The following is a 19,057-nucleotide window of genomic DNA, read 5'->3' on the forward strand; positions in this document are numbered from 1 at the left end:
GTTCTTTGAGAAAATATTAATGATTTTTCAGATGCTTTAAACACATTTTAATTGATTTTAAAAATAATCTTTTTATCAACAAATTAAAGCAAGTGGAAGAGAGGAGCCAGAGGAAGGAAAACTCCTTTGCAGGAGCACACTGGTGAAACTGGTTTCATGTTTCAAAAATTACTGGGTTCCTAGCATAATTATTGTTTATCTTATCAAGACATTTCAGAAGTTTATGAAGTTGGTAATTTATACTTTTTTTTTATACCTGACACATCTAGGTCTAGATTTCAATGTCAGTTACTGTGATGCAAATCTAAAACAATTTACCTGCTTGAATGTAATAACTGAGATGAGACTATGACCTCGAGTACTACTAGGAATCAAGTACAATGGTATCGTAATAACACTTGTTTGTACCCTGACCTCCATGTTTGTGGCATTTGTTCTAATTTATAGACATTTTCAGCAGGCCAAAATACAATATTTGATCTAGTTCCATGACCTGGGTTAAGGCTTAAAACGAAAAGAATTCTGTAAAACATCTTCTCTTTATTGATCCACAAATCAAAACACTAAACACAAAGTGTGAACACTACAATAAAATCAGACCAGAAATTCACCTGACCTTCGTGACACTTAAAATTCAAAGTCAAATGATAATTTGTCTTTAAATAATTCATGATTAAATACTATTAAGGCAAATTTTGAACTGAGCTTAAAACTGCATAATTAACTAGATGTCTGTATCACATTTATCTACCAAAAATATTTGTATCCATCCTACATTGGCTTCCCCTTTTCACTGCAGAAAGCACAAACTTCTTTTAACATTTGGCTCTGCCTTACATATCTAATATCATAACTCCTAATCATGAAGGGTACATCTACACTGCAGGGCAAAAGTCTCATTAACATATAAAAACCCCCTTAAGAAACAACAAATAGTCTAGAAGCACCATAAAGACTAAGAAAACATGTAGATGGTATCATGAGCTTTTCTGGCACAACCCACTTCTTCAGTTTAAGTTTTTCCTGTTATAGACTTACTTGGCTACTCCCCTGAAGCTAATTAAGATATGTAACTTCAGCTATGTCAATTGCGTAGATGAAGTTGAAATAGTTTAATTTGTCTTTTATCATTGTCTACACAGCAGGAAGTTAAAGGAAGAACACTCTTCCTTTGACTTCCCTTACTCGTCATGAAATTAGGGTTACAGGAGTTGGAGTAAGAAGTCCTCCAGCTCAACATTATTTAGAAAGAATGTCTTGCTGTGTAAACGCATGCTATGTGATTTCAAAATGACATATCTTATTTAGAAATAATGCTGCAGTGTAGATGTGCCCAAAGTGGACTCCTATCTTTGCAGTGCCATTAATGCTGGGCTTAATCATCTGTTTGTTCACTGGACCACATGAATGTTATGCCTTCTTCCAAGTTGCTCCCAATGAGTGGGACAAACTTCCCATAAAAATTCATAAAGATAACATATGATCCTCTTCTCATTCTCTCCTAACAATCTACTTCTGTCACTGGGCTGCTGCTCCCCCTCCTTATTCAGGAGCAAGTAGAGAAGGAAGACACCCAGAAAGGAATTGAAGCTACTTCTGATGGATATATTGTGACATGGACGCTGTTGACATGGAACAGGACCAAGCTCATCATATGCCTTTCACCTAAGCCACCAAACTGGCATCAGACTATCACAATTTTTAGTTATTCTTGCTAACTTGCTAAGAATCAGTATGATTTATAGGACTTGATTCAATCCTATAGCTGAATGGACCTAAATCCCATTGACAAGACACTTCCTTCTTCTATATGTGTAGGCCTTAATTATTTCCCTTCCAGTTAGCAGCTGCCTCACTGTATTTAGATATCAATTTTATGTGGTTAGTTGGTAATAATGTGCATTATTGTTAGATTTTTAAAGGATTTTCTGTAGCATTATCTTTTGCCAGAAGCTATTCCAGTATATAAAACTACAGGAAATGGCTTTCTATAAACAAAAGATGCACAAAAAACAAAATTTAAAATTTAACTTCATACGTGGAAATTGTATAATGAATATTAAAAATAACAGAGAGCGAAGGAGCCCATTTTTGAGAGAGAGAGAAATATTCGGGGAAAATTGTTGGCCTGATCTTTTTTATTTTTGCTTTGACTTAATTATTTTTTCCAATATATTAGAACCAATAAGGACAGTTGTGGGGTACAAATAAATAGTGGGTTTGATTGGAGAAAAGAATCACTGTGATTTATTTCCATGTTTTGTGGCTATTGATGAATTTGAACCATAAATGGATGCATTCTTATTTGTTTTACATATTGGGCCAAATTCTGTTTTCAATTTCACCCATGTAATCCAGTTGTCTTCAATGGAGCTGGAGAAGTGTAACTGGATATAATCTGGGTCAAAAAGACTAATACAGTATAAAATAGGTAACTAGAAAATTTGTCTTTGTAGGGATGTGACAGGGTGCACTTGCCCTGCATTGTTACTGCAAGAGTTAACACCCCTCTTTGGGCCAAGGAAGCCATGCACCCATGACTCTGCTGGGCATGCTCCAGCAGGAGTTAAGCTATAAAAAGGAGCAACTCAGCTTATTCAGCTCTGACCACTGAAAGGAAAGGACCATGGGTGGAGGTGGAACCGAGCCCCAAGTTTAAGGGGCAGGGCAGGGGCAGCCAGCCCTCAGCACCACCTGGATTCTCTGCCAGCCCTCAGAACCAGCTGGAGCATGTGACATGGGGCTCTAGAATATGCCACCGTGGTGATTCTAAATGGCTTGGGGTTTTGTTCTCCGGGGTAGAAGCAGCAGCAGTGGTCAGAGACCCAGGCCCTTTAGAATCACCAGGGCAACTGCCCTCTTTACTGCCTCCTCCCTTCAGTCATAACTTATCAACCCAGCTCAGGTTTTGAAAACTCAAACAGTCTTCACACAATCTAGGATCTTCTTGGAGAGTGAAATTCATTCCTATGCATATAGAAGAAGGCCTTTATGCCACTAAAGTCCCACTTTATCCCTCAATGTATGATTTCATTGAAATATTAGTGGTGCATAGGCTTTCTCCAGGTCTTCTTCACATTAGTGGGTATGAATAATCATATAAACTGTTCGCAGTTCATGAGCAGAAAAATTATTCTCTTTGAATTAGTCATCCAGCATATAAAGCTGAGATGAATAAAACTCCAGAGGAAGGTACAGAATGTGAAAGAGAGTCCTCTACCATATATTTGTAAGAGAGGGATTAATTATGTTTTTCATTATAAAGCATAATTCTTCCCATATATGTGAGTTTGAGTTTAACAGCAGCATTTCATTGGCTAAACTCAGTTGCATAGCTCTGTCTTCCACATGAGTATAACTTTTTGCTACTTGTTAATAGTTCTGAAAATTCAGAGTGGTAATTATTATCCCCCCCTCCAAAAATACTGTTCCCACAACTAGCTTCATGATACACCTACTTATTCTGTTCTCACTGCTGCAGAATCCTTGAAAAAATAGTACCCAACTCAACAACTCTTCAGAATTCAATATTTTCTTCTCCGAGAGAAACAGAAGATGATGACAATGGGAGACATGAAATAAACATTAATCACTCTTAGAAAATCTTGTGCTTGCCAAAAAGATGACACCGCTTCCACCTTTCTTATCACAAGTATCACAATGCCCTGATGTCATCCCATTTGAAAGTGATGCAGTTGCACCCTGGATGAATTTAATTCAACTGAACTAATTCAATTACAGGATTTCAGAAATTTGAACAAAAAGAACCAGAGCAAAAGAATGCTCACATTCACAAAGGGGACAAGTGGACATTTACTTCACATGAAGAATACATCAACTTGTGAGAGCTACTCCTAGATCAGAGATCTCTGAGCAGATTCAGGATGGGTCTTCCTGCATTACATTTCTTATCTCTTGAAACAGTGCTATGATTGTAGTGAGTAAGTGTTAGGTTTATCATGACTCACCTCACTTTTGCAATGTTGCAAGAGCTTCTATGGCTCTATGATGAATGTTACAATAGAAATTTAGGTTGCTATCTATTTGAAATGACTCCAGTGACTACTTGTCTACATCTTCCTGTCATTGGCAATGGCTAGAAAACAGCTGCTGAATTCTCTAGATAGGTCCTGTACACTATGAGTAGGTCTTGACTGGATAAAACACTAAAACGTGTGTTTAACTCTAAGCACAAGAATTGTCCAACTGAAGTGGGACTGCTCATATACTTAAAGTTGAGCACATCCTCTGCTGGACTGAGATCATATCAAAATGTACATCCTTAATATGAAAACACTGGAAACGTGCCTCAAAATGAATCCATTGTTACAAATGCATGAGTAGAAGATATCCCTCAAGAAGATACTCCATATCCTAACCATGTTGTTACCGCATAATATCTTATGCACTCTGATACCTATGTAATGCATGGTCAGACACTGACACATGAGTAAGGAACAGGCTACTTCTTTCACCCTTTCCTTTAATAGAGAAACCTTTAGTGGCTTCCTTTTCGTTACTTATTTTCTTCCTTATGTCCCCATCCTTTCAGCTGTTTCTCTGTGCTGTATTTTCATTTTCAGCAAGCGTGAACTTGAACATCCTCTCCCTCACTACTGCAGGAGTTTTGACACACCCAGGTTCAATTTTTGGTCTGAACTATATCTTGCAATGAACCTCCAAAGCCTACAAAAACTGACTGATGACTGAAATGTATCAGATTTTCAGAGCAATCATGCAGATTACTATGACCACACACTGAAAAAAGACCCTAATTACATGTGATATTTATGACAGTTCCACAAGCACTGCTATTTCAGGGGAGTGAATTACAGTTCACACTAAAAATAAGTCCTATACTTCTCATGCTGGTAACTGGTTCCCCTGATACATACACCTGTTTTTCACATTCTTGAATTTATCCTTACCATCTGGTACTTCGATGCTCCAAATAAAGACAATTTTGCAGATACAGTTCTCTTATAAATACATTAATTTGCCCTTCCACATCTCCTTTTTTCTGATTCACCACATTTACTTTGCATGCAAATGCCTGCTTATTAGTTAAGCCTGTTGCTCTAATGTAAGGGGTAAGCATAGAAAAATCAATTAATCTCTGACCATATTAGAGAAGGTCTGACATTGCACCAATCAGATACTATAGTCACACAATGAAAAACTGCAATTTGTAATGTAATTGGAATTTCCCACCGTTTATTACTGTTATGAAGGAAGTCTATTACAGTAGTAGGCAATGGAACTCCATGCCTCCTTCTTCAGACTGACTTTTCCAACGCAAATGGACTAAACTTCCTCTGTTTTAGTGGTGAGCTATTTTAGGATGTTTAGTAGAGGTGCATCAGATGGGTTGCAAATACAGATACCACGCAGGGGTCTGTAATATTCTGATATGGAATGGGGCACACCTTCAGCTGGTGTAAATTGTCCTAATCTCTTTGACTTCCGAGGATGGAGCTATACAGTTTACACAAACTGGCCATGTCTACACTAGGAAATTATTTCAAAATTACTCAATTCGAATTTAGAACACCCAAATTAAGAACTCGCATGTCCTCACTATGGGGAAGCATCAAAATTAGTCTGAGGCAGGCTCTGTTAATGTGCATGCATTCCTTCAGACTTAGAGCATGAGGGGTCACTCTGGGCAGCTGTGGGAGGTCTTCCGGAGGCCAATAAATTTGAATTAATGGCAGTGGCACATCCAGACTAATGTTATTTCAAAATTACTATTTAGGAATTTGCATTACTCCTTGTGAAAAGCTAGAGTAGAGTTTGAATTCCATGGCCTGTTATTTCAAAATAATGAGCTTAGTGGGTGGATGCACTACTTATAAATTTGAACATGGGGAGGGGGGTTATTTCAGAATAAGGTCCCAATGTAGACCAGGGCACTGAGAATTAATGATAGCTTGTGCTCAGACACAGTGGTGTAAATTCTGAGTAACTCTGACAGGTCACAGAGTCACTCAGGATTACTGAGGATATGTATTTCGGCCTATTGATAAAGTGTTCCTTGATTTTTTTAAAAAAAGAAAAAATGAATGCCAAGCAGTTTAAAAAAATCCACAGATAAAATTTTGTTCACTTGTGATAGCATGTAAGTAGAGAATAAGTCTGGGGCCAAATTCTACCACAGTTGAAACTGTGCTGCTGCCTCTGGTATTATGCCAAGGATGAATGTGTGAGCATGCTTCCAGCTGAGCCCTAGCTATCTGTAATTCATATGCTTCTCACTAATTCTCTTGTTCAGGACTTATCCGACTTTACTACCTATGGCCTTCCTGAGGCTATGTCTCTGTTACATCTCATTGCTGGTGCCATATAGTACACATTCACCTACATGCCGCAGTGAGAAGCAAGCTGCATGCACTGTGTAGCTACACATGTCAATGAAAGAGTCCAGGAGTGGGAAAAGCTTCAATGGTTTCCCGCTGCTGGAGCCTTTCACTGCAACAAGGAACATTGCTATTTATATCTGTGACAGGTAGGCTACATGGGTATGCACCCTACACACAACCAGCCAAAGCTTTCAGTGTAGATGTATCCCTAGTTCATCTTCAGTGACAATGGATTCTCCCTCTGGACAGTGTTTTAATGGATTTGCACCAATGACTTGAATAAAGTTGCTGCAGACATACATTATTTAAATTATTAAATGAATTTTAAAGAAGTTTAAAGCTTTAATTGGTCTCTCACTATTAATTCCATTTGTTTACTCTTTGAATTTTACTTAATTTGTACATGAAGATACACTTTCTTGAGGAAGGAAGCATGATTCGGTGGCTAGGGACTTTCAGAGGTCATCAAGTCCAGTCCCTTGCACTCATGGCAGCACCAAGCACCATCTAGAACAGGGGTAAGAGATAAAAAAAATGGCAGCCCACAGGGTTAGTACCTGGCAGGCCTCAGCCACTATGTTTACCTGCACCTCCACAGGTATCAGGGGATCAAGCTCTGTCTGGCTGCAAATCGCCATTCATGGCCAATGCGAGTGGCAGGAAGCGTCACAGACCGGGATTCATGGCTAGCCAGGGCTGCAATCCTCTGTTAGCTGTGGAAGTGCAGGTAAACATGGAGGTGGGGGGCCACCAGGGACTAACTCTGCAGACCGGATCCAGCCCATGGGATGGAATTTGCCACCCATGATCTAGCTCATTGTTGATGGATATTTATCTAACTTGCTTTTAAATTTCCACAACCTCCCTAATACTTAACTTCATTTCTAATTCATCTAGTGCTTTGAGATCTACCAAGGAAAAGGTCACTGTAAAATCTAAGTTGTGTTAGTATTTTGTTTCCCATCATTTTCTGGCTCTTGGATGAGCACAATAGGTTTGAATCGTTAACACTATGGGTATGTCTACACTACAAAGTTAGTTCGAACTAACGGACGTTAGTTCGAACTAACTTTAATAGGCGCTACACTAGCGCTCCGCTAGTTCGAATTTGAATCGAACTAGCGGAGCGCTTAGTTCGAACTAGGAAAACCTCATTTTACGAGGACTAACGCCTAGTTCGAACTAGCTAGTTCGAACTAAGGGCTGTGTAGCCCTTTAGTTCGAACTAGTGGGAGGCTAGCCCTCCCCAGGTTTCCCTGGTGGCCACTCTGGCCAACACCAGGGAAACTCTATGCCCCCCTCCCGGCCCCGGACCCCTTAAAGGGGCACGGGCTGGCTACGGTGCCCGTGCCAGGTGCAAGCCTGCCAGCACCCAGCTAGCAGACCCTGCACCTGGCACGGCACAGAGCCACCCACCCGATGCCCCCCAGCCCACCCCCTCTTGCCGGGACCAGGCTGGTGGCTCCCGGGAGCTTGCCCTGGACCGCAAGAGGCGGGCACCTTCCTGGGCTAGTGCGGACATCGTGGACCTCGTCCACGATCTCCTCACTAGGCACAGGAAAGTGGCCGTCTAGGGCAGGAGAGCTGCCAGCCTGGCCACCCAGGACCAGGTGTGCATGAAAATCAAGGGGGTCCACTGAGACCCCCGACCCTGAGCCCTGAGCTTACAATGGCCGTACTGGGTCAGACCAAAGGTCCATCTAGCCCAGTAGCCTGTCTGCCAACAGCGGCCAACCCTAGGGACCCTGGAGGGGATGGATCGAAGACAATGACCAAGCCATTTGTCTCGTGCCATCCCTCTCCAGCCTTCCACAAACTTTGGGCAGGGACACCACTCCTACCCTCTGGCTAATAGGACTCCATGGACCCAACCTCCATCACTTTATCTCACTTCCCTTTAAACTCTGTTCTAGTTGTAGCCTTCACAGCCTCCTGCAGCAAGGAGTTCCACAGGTTAACTATTTGCTTTGTCAACAACAACAACAACTTTCTCTTACTAGTTTCAAGCCTGCTACCCATTCCTTTCCTTTGGTGTCCTCTAGTCCTTCTTTATGGGAACTAATGAAGAGCTTTTCTGTATGCACCCTCTCCACCCAACTCCTGCTTTTAGAGCCCTCTATCCTGTCCCCCCTCCGTCTCCTCTTTTCTAAGCTGAGAAGTCCCAGTCTCTGTAGCCTCTCTTCATATGGGACCTGTTCCCAACCCCTGATCATGTTAGTTGCCCTCCCCTCTCCCAGCCTTTCTCTTCCCCTCTCCCACCTCCTTTTCCCAGTCTCCCCCAGTTTTTTTTCAATAAAGACAGAGTCAATGTTGGAAGAAACGTTATCTTTATTTTGTACATCAATAAGAAGGGGGGCTAAGGAAGGGTAAGTGGAAGGAGGTGAGGGAGGAATGGGGTACGAGCCCCCGATGGGGAGGACTGGGCTGGCTCTGCGGGCTTCTGGGGGTGGAAGCTCTCCTGCAGCCCCCCAATTACTCCCTCTCCGCAGATGGCAGCCTGCGGCAAGTGCAGCCGGGCTGATGGCCGAGTGGTGTGATGTGCCCAGTGTGGGCACTCAGGGCACTCCAAGCCAGAACTTCTTTGCAAGCGGGGCACCCCTTAGAACTGTGTGTCCGGGGTGGGGGTCGGGACCCTTTAAGCGCAGCCCTCGGCTAGCCTGAGACAGCATCTCCATGCTCTAAGTCCTCCTTTTATGCCCTGCCGGCACTGCTTCCGGCCATCCTTAAGCCCTGTTCAGAGTCCACTCAATGTGGACTTACTAGTTCGAACTAGCAAAACGCTAGTTCGAACTAGTTTTTAGTTCTAGATGCGTTAGTTCGAACTAGCTTAGTTCGAATTAACTAATTCGAACTAAGTTAGTTCGAACTAGCGCTGTAGTGTAGACGTACCCAAAGAATGTTTAAGATGAAACCAAAAATTGTTCTAATTTAAACGCTGATGAAAATGATAGCAACAACATTTCGATAGATATGAGGAAGGATTTCAAAGTTTTTACACAATCTTGTGTCTAAATCAAGCTAACAGAATGCTTTCACAATGAGCAAGTTCAGATGTGGACCTTTCTCCGAGGAGTCTGACCATTTAATGACCCTGAAATGGCATTTAAACTCATTCATGTAAAATCTCATCTTTAACATTTTTTAAAATGTATCCCCTTAAAGATGCCGTTCAGATTGCTCTCAGGGGATAGGCCAAACGTATTCATATTCTCCCATTGCTATCTAGATATCATTGCATGCCATGTATTAGGTGTAAAGTGTCAGAGACAGTGCCTTTTGCTTCCCACCCCAGTGTGATTCATTTCTACAATCTGACAGTGAGTGACACAAGGTTTTGACCTACCTTTGTCCACTGTCAATCCACATCCTTTTGGGCCTAGTCATTAAACCTCACTCAGGGGTCTAAATCTGAGTCCCATAATTATTTTAGCGGCAAGGAGTCCTGTGGCACCTTATAGACTAACACTGCAGTTAGTCTATAAGGTGCCACAGGACTCCTTGCTGCTTTTGCAGATTCAGACTAACACGGCTACCCCTCTGATAATTATTTTACTTTCTTGAATCTACTGTTGGACTTAATCTTGTCTAAGCCTTACAAAGACAATTCATGAGAGTGTACAATGAGTCGAGGGCTGCATACACAAACACACCACAACTGAACTTCTCCCAGAGCAGAATGCCCTGGTTAACTCTACGTTAGACTGGATCACCAGGTATAACACCCCTATTTTCACCATCCTTGCATGGTTACAGGAGCATGGTTCCTTGTATCCTCTTGCATTTCCACACAGGTGCACCCATCAGGTGACAGGTTTCTCTATCTGTCTGTTGCTGGACCCTTGTGGTTCTGACTCCCTCAGACTGGAGCTGAGGGTGGTGGCTAATATTTCCATCTGAAACAAGCACCACCTGTGTAGAAAAGGGAACACCCACAAGAGATGGGTTTGCTTGAAGCTCATCTCCTCTCTCAGAGCTTTGGTGAGACCAGCTGCCTCATGCACCTTCTGCAGACCTGCCACCTGAGTCCCTCTCCACCCCATCCCAGACTCAGCAGCATTCTCTGCTCCTTTTGGCATCTCTGACTGGGCACCTTTCTTGTGAAGTTGCTCATAACCCACAGTATTTTCCTCTCTTAGGCAGGGATTTTTCAATGCTTCGTTGTCATTTGACCTGAGGCCAACCTCTTGGAAAAACAAGCCTGTTAGTTGTGACCTATTTGAATGTCCCCTTTTTTAATGTTAATAGATGTCTTTCTCTTTGACATAAAACAAAACAAAATTAAAACCAAAAAACCACTAAGATGTTTTCAGCCTGGCATTCATGGGATTCTAAGGAAGTAATTCTGTTATGGAGAGGCACATGTCCATGGTGACCAGATGATCTATCATAAAAAGAAATGTTGGTGCCCCTCTAAAATGCTCACTTAACAGTGCTTTCAGACTCCAAATTAGCATGCAGGGTGCATATGTGAGGGTGGGGAGCAGTGCCAGAAGGGAATTTTGTGCCAGACTTGGAAGATGAAATGGACACACCAATTTGGAGACATGAGATTGTGAAAATTTCAATAGTTTCCTTGATCAAAGTATTTTTACTGCACAGTTTTCAATTCCATCATATTTGCATAAAGGTGAGGCATAGATACTCCAGATTAGGTATGTAAATTTCACACTGGCAACCCCATAGAGCCCTTTGGCATTTTCAAGTCATAGGGCACCATATTTTAAAAGTTATTGATTTCTAAATTAGAAACTTCAGAAAACTCCATTATGCAGACATTACAGGCCTGGTAATAACTCTGGCATAACAAGCAAGATTCCTAAAACACTGCAACAGACTTGGCAAGTTTGCATAACCTTTGTTTGTGTTTGGAAGTACAGCACAGTTAAGCCCAGGGGACAGGCAGATAAGCTTTAATAGCCAAGCAATTTACAATTAGCTTTCCATTCTGAGTCCAATTTTAACTTCTTTCCTCTGTGGTATTGCACACACTAAACGAATTCATTTGAAATTTCCAATGTGTGGACCTGTGTTAAAAGGGAACAGTAGAATCAAATATGGGGGGACTCAGACCTGATGGCTGTGTCTACACTGCACCCCTTTTCCAGAAAAGGGATGCAGATTAGACACATCGGAATAGCAAAATCAAGTTTGCAGTTACACAAATATCTTCAAGTAGGAATAAGAGATCCTCCGGAAAAGGGCTTATTTTCCGGAGAATCACGTCTAGACTGGCGCTTTTCTCCGGCTTATCCCCAAGCCGGAAAAAAGCGGCAGCCATGTAAATGCAAATGCCGCGGGGGATATTTAAATCCCTCATGGATTTTGCTATTCCTATGTGTCTAATCTGCATCCCTTTTCTGGAAAAGAGGTGCAGTGTAGACACAGCCGATGTGTGTTTGATATGGGAGATAAGAGCAAAATACTAAGAGTCATTTTATCTTTTTTGAAAAACACATTTGAAAACAGTTTGGGGACAGAAACTCCATGGCTATGTCTATCCTGCAGTGCTATTTTGGGATACCTCCTATACTGTGTCTTAACAGCAAGCCCGTTATTTTGAAATATAACAGGGTCACTATTCCGGCATCCCTGTAAACCTCATTCCACGAGGAGTAAGGGGCGTTTCAGTATAGCGGGTTATTTTGAAATTTGGCACTTTGTAGACCGCACCAAATTACGAAATAAGCTATTTTGAAATTGATTCAAAATAAGCTACACAATTTTCATAGCTCAAATTGTGTAGCTTATTTCGAGCTACGGGTGAAGTGTAGACACACCCTTTACATGCTTTAGTCTCTGACCTCTATCAAATATAATGGAGCTGAGTGTTTTATTTGCTATTGAAAAGTTGAACTTGTCTTTTCACCTGTTTTCAAACTTTCCAATTCCTTCTCTTGGGAGGTCTTATGATCTAGTGGTTAAAACATAAGACAAGGTATCTTGCTGCCTGATTTTGATCTCGCTTATGCCACTACTGGGCCCATGGTTTCTGTCACTGACTTGTTCACTGCCATTTCCTTGAAACAAGATTCCATAAAGGTAGAGGTTAAACTCTGTACATACTAGAGCTGGGGAAAAAATGGCTGGCTTACTCTTTCTTTGTCAAAAATGTACAACAGGATTCACAAAATCACTTCACATTCATATTCTTTTCATAAAATTGTTTTGATAAATAAACCATAACCAACAGAAAGTTTTGAAAAAATAATTGCTTTAAAATTAAAAATAGAAAAAAAATGTAAAAATATGGCTGAAAATGAAATGTTTCCTTTTACTCCAAATTTATTTTTTCTGCCTTTTAATTCACCAACTATTAAAAAAAAAAGATTTTGGGAGGACCCAAAACTATTTTCCCTATCTTTTTTTTTTTTTTTGCAACTTCCAACATATCAAACAATCTGTTATTTACACATGACACTATGCAGATACCACAATGGGACTGAAAAAAATATTTGTACAGGTAAATAATATGCAGTAGAAATACTCAGTTTTCATGTAATACCATAATTGTGCATGCAGATACAGATTGCAGTTACACAAATTCTTATCTTTGAGCTTTCCAGTGTAGAAATTTTCTCACAGTATCTTGTTTGGATAATCTGTTAAATGATTTTTAATAATCTATCACACTCTAGTCAGACTTCCCTACTTTATATTTGCAAAGGGTTTTAAGTTCTTTAATTGAAACATGCTACGTAAGTGTTTATTCCTGATGAGTAGGTATTGAAATAATGAAAAACATGTTTTGCTTCTCCATTGTGATGCAACAATCTTGGAAGAGGGGATCAGGAATAGTCAACATGGATTTACCAAGGGCAAGTCATGCCTGACCAATCTGATTAGCTTCTATGATGAAGTAACTGGCTCTGTGGATATAGGAAAGTCAATAGATGTGATATACCTTGACTTTAGCAAAGCTTTTGATGGGTCTCTCGCAATATTCTTGCCAGAAAGTTAAGGAAGTATGGATTGGATAAATGGACTGTAAGCTGGATAGAAAGCTGGCTAGATTGTCGGACTTAACAGGTAGTGATTAATGGCTCATATCAGGTTGGTGGTCGGTTTCTAGCAGAGTGCCCCCAAGGATCAGTTCTGGGGCTGGTTTTGTTCAACAACTTTATTAATGACCTGGATAAGGGGATAGATTGTACCCTCAGAAAGTTTGCGGATTACACTAAACTAGGGGGAGAGGTAGATACGCTGGAGGGCAGGGATAGGGTCCAGAGTGACCTAGACAAATTAGAGGATTGGGCCAAAAAAATCTGATGAGGTTCAACAAGGACAAGTGCATATTTCTGCAGTTGGGACAGAAGAATCCCAAGCTTTGTTACAGGCTGGAGACTGACTGGCTAAATAGCAGTTCTGCAGAAAAGGACCTGGGGATTACAATGGATTAGAAGCTAGATATGAGTCGACAGTGTGCCCTTATAGCCAAGAAGGCTAATGGCATGTTTGGTTGCATTAGGAGGAGCATTGCCAGCAGATCTAGAGAAATGTTTATTCCCCTTTATTTGGCTCTGGTGAGGCCACCTCTGGAGTACTGTGTCCAGTTCTGTGTCCCCCGCTATAGAAAAGATGTGGACACATTGTAGAAGGTCCAGCAAAGGGTGACAAAAATGATTAGGAGGCTGGAGCACATGACCCGAGGGGAGAGGCTGAGGGATTTGGGTTTGTTTAGTCTGCAGAAGAGAAGAGTGAAGGGGTTTGATAGCAGTCTTCAGCTTCCTGAAGGGAGGTTCCAAAGAGGATGGAGAGAGGCTGTTCTCAGTAGTAATGGATGGCAGAACAAGGAGCAATGGTTTCAAGTTACAATGGGGGAAGTCTAGGTTGGGTATTAGGAAAAACTATTTCACTAGGAGGGTGGTGAAGCACTGGAATGGGTTACCTAGGGAGGTGGTGGAATCTCCATCCCTAGAGGTTGTTAAGTTTCGGTTTGACAAAGCCCTGGCTGGGTTGATTAGCTGTGGTTGGTCCTGCTTTGGGCAGGGGGCTGGACTCGATGACCTCCTGAGATCTCTTCCAGCTCTATGATTCTATGAAAAGGCAACCTAGGCTAGTAAGTGGGCTGCATGAGTGACCCTCCTTCCTCTCAGTAGGGTGCAGGATTGTTGTAACCAAGACAGTCTCTCAGGTTGTGATAGTTTTGCTAACTGTACTTGCATACCTAAAATTTGCAGGGTGTGCTAATGGAGTAGTATTTGGATTAGATGCAGAAGGAGCATGGGTAACAGGGAACAAAATGTCTTGTGGGCCTCACACAGAACCCTGATGGTTTTCATGCATCCCTTGGGCTGCAGGTTGTCCACCATGATGGTGATGCATGTACAGATGGTCATAACATAACTCAGTTCTAACTGGTTTGTATTTACAAAGAGTCCCATGGCTCTCCAAAAGATATTACAAACTAAAGGTATGGAGAAAAAAGTAGGATGATGTCATAACTCAAGGATGCCTCCAGTGAGGATTTAGATCTTACATGGTACTGTCACTGCATCAACCATGAATATAGATAAGTCTTTGAGTGATAGATTAACAGCTACACACTGATTATTGAAAAAAATTAACTAAAACCTGTGATGCATCCAACTGTTCATTATTAATTTAAAGGTTGCTTGACTCTGATATTAATTGAATGGCCTTGGGTTGTTTTCAGAACTGTGTATCTAGGTGAACACAATATACAAATGATATAAAAGAAATTCAACCTAATGTAATGAGAAAGGCATGCCATAGAGATGTATTTTAAGACCCATGCCATTTGTTATATATATATCAGTAAAGTGATACATTGTCTTGGAAACAAGCAGCTTCAGAACCACATACGGTGATGACTCTGACTTGTGCAATTCAATCTTTTGTGGAAAAAATGATCTGGAGATTTTGTAAAGCACTGGAAGTAAAATCCAGTTAATTAATTAAGTTTTAAATTACCCAAACTGAAAGGTCCATACTATTAATTCCTTAAAATTCCCCTAATCTTTGACTCGCTGTATGTGAGGTAATTACTTGAATAGTTTTGTGTCTAGGTAATTGATCATATGGACTGCAACCTGCATATTGATTATCCTGCCTATTGTAAATGACAGAAATAAGAATTGGTTTCTCTGTGTAAATAGAATGTAAATTCCCCTGCCACTGAGAATACAGTTGTTAAAGAGAATAGAAGCACCCCACACATGACCCAGTTAACTGTTTGAATTTGACGGAGGAAGGATATGCATAACTCAGAAAGTTGCTTCTTTTCTTATATTAATGATGCTCAGTGAAGCTTTGAAACTTGTTGCAAATACAAAATATTAATTTATCACTGTCTTGAATTGCATCATGTAGACTTGCTGTCGCCAGGCTCCTTTAAAGGTCAGGAAATATTTTATGTTGTAACCTCAACTAATAAAAATTGCCATACATTAACTGACTTCAGTGCTATTTACATCTCTTGAGAAGCTGGCTAGTATTTGGTATTGTATGTTTAAAAACCTCAGAGTTGATCTAGCACATTTATTGACATAAATAGTTGTTACTCATTCAGATAGTTGCACAGAAGATAATGGAAGTAATTACTCCCTGTTAGCCTGATGCAAAGCCCCTGTAAAACAGAGGAAGTCTTTTTCAGAACCTTCAGTGGACATTGGATTCTTACTCATGTCATTCAGGATTAGCAGGATTAGTTCCCTTCATACTATAGTAATTATTTCTCAGGGACGTCAGTCCTCTCCCTGGCCTCATGAAATGTAAGTAGTCAGATATTTATGGAATCATTCTTTTAAGTGCACTGAAGAGATGCTGAAGGAGTTCTCTTTCAGCCATACGTGGCAGGGTGTTATTGTCCCATAGTTCTTTAGTGAAGCTGATATTAGGAATCCAGTTCTCCACTTGTGCTCTAGGGACTTCCATTTCCCATTTCAGATTCTGTAGATAGGCTCTAGAAGGCAGACAATGAAATGAAGAACAGAACAAAAGAACCCCAATAAAGTAAATGGAAGTGAAGCAGAGTAAAGTCAGTGATTAGCTATATCATAAGCACATAGCACACCATGGACAGGTTATTTTTTGGCATGCTTTCTATGTGAAAATCTCTTATGGTGGTCTTTCATCAAAAAGGAAACAATTGTGAGTGCAAAATCACAATTAACAAAATTCCTCAAATTTTCACATGTTTTTGCATAAAAATTTCCACATCAACTGATCTATGACCAGGTACATTCAGTAAATGCTTGTTTCCTCTTACCACAATGGGCCTTTTCACATGTCAGAATGGGACTTTCAACTGGATGTTGCCAAGACAGTTGTTAGGTACAATATAAAATATTCTGGCCAGATTCTCAACAGCTGTTAATTTGCATATCTGCATTAAAGTCAACAGAACTATGTCTATTTATACCAGCTGAAGATCTGGCCTGTTAGGCAGCAGAGGAGCTCATTTTTGTTTTGCTTTTAAAATATTATTATATATAGGTTGAACCTCTCTAGTCCAGCACTCTCTGGTTTGGGAATATCCATTCTCTGGCATGATTTTAGTTAGCTGAATGTCCCACTTGTCATAGGTGTGGCCAAGTTTTCCACAGTGCCATAAACTTTGTTTACAGCCTCTGGTTGTGACTTTCAGTGTTCTGAGCTGCTATTTAGCACTAATTTACCCCTATATGTCTTCTAAGAGCCCAGTAAGCAGTGGAGTGTTGGTAATGATGCTAGACAATATTGACCTCCCATACATAGTTTGACAAATTCTCTGATTCAGCACTGGTCAGGTCCTGAGACCCGACTAGAGAGGTTCAACTTGCACTCATAAATTCCTGTTGAACAATCATGTTTAAGAACAGATGCCTCATCTCCTTTTGATCATTCTTCTGCATGTGTGACACATTTCAGAATTAGCATAAAAAGCCCTGCTACTTTACTTGTAGGTTTTTATTTCCCCTAACATTTCTGCTGCACTAGAATGTCAGACTAAGCAGGGATATGTATAATTTTGTAGCCTTTTATGCTGTCACTACATTATGTAAACAGAATCTCCATCACCAAAGTATACAGGGATATACAGGCTCAGCTCTCCCTATTAACTTTTCCACATATCTCAAAGAAATTATTGTTGTCTGAATTCATTTTGCCTGATCTGACTGGTGGGAAGAATCAAGGTCTCAGCAGACTGGTGCCACTGCAGTTCAGGAGCAGTTTCTGAGTATACAGTAGTCATAAAAAGGAATACATCTTCTCTGAGTCATTAGGATTCAAATATTTGCTTTGGGATTCTTTTCTGAATGACAGGAAAAACTACCAGATTTTGGACATCACTGAAATACTTCTCTTTCGGGGAGGAAATTCTATGGAAATTAAGGAAGACACTGGAAAAAGCAAAACCACCAAATACGAATCATTGCTGGCTTTCCAGAACATTCCTAATATATATAAATTACTAATTAGAGATTAAACATTGATATAAATTTGACACTAACATTGAGAGTTCAAAGCCAATATGGGGGATTAGCCAACAAAACACTGAAGGCAATGAAAATTGCAATTGGAGCTTTCATAAGGGTGCCAAGCATATCACATCAGTAAGAAAAGCTACAGGGCTGTGTCGCCTCAACCTTCACCTTATTCAGTCATTTACATTTAGGCAAAGTGAATGTAATTCATAAACCTATCAGGCCAGAGCATTTTACACCTATTATCCATTCACTTTACTCATATCCAAGGCCCTGTTTCAGCAAGGTAGGATATGTCTACACTACAAAGTTAATTCGAACTAACAGCCATTAGTTCAAATTAACTTTGATAGGCGCTACACATACAAACCACTAGTTCGAACTTAATTCGAACTAGCGGAGTGCTAAATTCGAACTACGTAAACCTCATTCTACGAGGACTAACGCCTAGTTTGAATTAACTAGTTCGAATTAAGGGCTGTGTAGTCACTTAATTCGAACTAGTTGGAGGCTAGCCCTTCCCAGCTTGCCCTGGTGGCCACTCTGGGCCAAGCCAGGGAAACTCTTCTGCCCCCCCTTCCCAGCCCCGGAGCCCTTAAAGGGGCACAGGCTGGCTACGGTGCCCGTGCCAGGTGCAAGCCTGCAAGCACCCAGCCAGCAGACCCTGCACTTGGTACAGCTCGAGCCGGCCACCCGCTGTCACCCAGCCATCTGCCTCTTCCCGGGACCAGGTTGGCGGCTCCCGGGAGCCTGCCCAGGCCCGCAAGAGGCGGGCGCCCGCCTGGTCTAGTGCAGACATCATGGACCTCATCCACGACCTCCGCACTAGGCACAGGAAAGTGGCCGTCTAGGGCAGGAGAGCTGCCAGCCTGGCCACCCAGGAGCACGTTGGCATGAAAATCAAGGTGGTCCAGTGAGACCCCCGACCCTGAGCCCTGAGCTTAGAATGGCCGTACTGGGTCAAACCAAAGGTCCATCTAGCCCAGTAGCCTGTCTGCCGACAGTGGCCAACACTAGGGACCCTGGAGGGGATGGACCGAAGACAATGACCAAGCCATTTGTCTCGTGCCATCCATCGCCAGCCTTCCAGAAACAGAGGCCAGGGACACCATTACTACCCCCTGGATAATACCACTCCATGGACCCAACCTCCATGACTTTATCTCACTTCTCTTTAAACTTTGTTCTAGTTCTAGCCTTCACAGCCTCCTGCAGCAAGGAGTTCCACAGGTTGACTATGTGCTTTGTGAAGAAGAACTTTCTGTTGTTAGT

The sequence above is a fragment of the Pelodiscus sinensis genome, chromosome 3 (genome assembly GCF_049634645.1).
Source record: "Pelodiscus sinensis isolate JC-2024 chromosome 3, ASM4963464v1, whole genome shotgun sequence".
NCBI classification, from domain to species: Eukaryota; Metazoa; Chordata; order Testudines; family Trionychidae; genus Pelodiscus; species Pelodiscus sinensis.